Here is a 729-nt window from a genome sequence, read left to right as displayed (position 1 = left end):
GCCAGGGCGCGGCAGCAGAGGCGAGGACGCGGGGAGCAAGGGAGAGGGCGAGGCAGAGAGGCCTCAGCGGGGCGAGGCCGCGGTGGTGCGCGGGCGGCCGTGGCCGTGGCCAAAACGGCGGCGCGACGGGGCTAGACGGGCAGCACGGTGGCGTACGCGCGCGGGACGAGTTCCGGCGCCCAGAGGCGTTGCGCGCGAGCATCGCCGGGCCGTGCGGGGAGGCGGAGGGGGTCGGGATCGAGCGGGGGCCGATCCGGATCGGCGCGAGGGGGAGAAAGGTAATCGGTGAAGGAAATATGCCCTAGAGGCAATAATAAAGTTATTATTTATTTCCTTATAATCATGATAAATGTTTATTATTCATGCTAGAATTGTATTTCCCGGAAACATAATACATGTGTGAATACATAGACAAACAGAGTGTCACTAGTATGCCTCTACTTGACTAGCTCGTTAATCAAAGATGGTTATGTTTCCTAACCATGAACAATGAGTTGTTATTTGATTAACGAGGTCACATCATTAGTAGAATGATCTGATTGACATGACCCATTCCATTAGCTTAGCACCTGATCGTTTAGTATGTTGCTATTGCTTTCTTCATGACTTATACATGTTCCTACGACTATGAGATTATGCAACTCCCGTTTACCGGAGGAACACTTTGGGTACTACCAAACGTCACAACGTAAATGGGTGATTATAAAGGAGTACTACAGGTGTCTCCAA

This window comes from Triticum dicoccoides, unplaced genomic scaffold (assembly GCF_002162155.2).
Source record: "Triticum dicoccoides isolate Atlit2015 ecotype Zavitan unplaced genomic scaffold, WEW_v2.0 scaffold74767-1, whole genome shotgun sequence".
Lineage (NCBI taxonomy): Eukaryota > Viridiplantae > Streptophyta > Magnoliopsida > Poales > Poaceae > Triticum > Triticum dicoccoides.
This window is presented reverse-complemented; position numbering follows the sequence as displayed.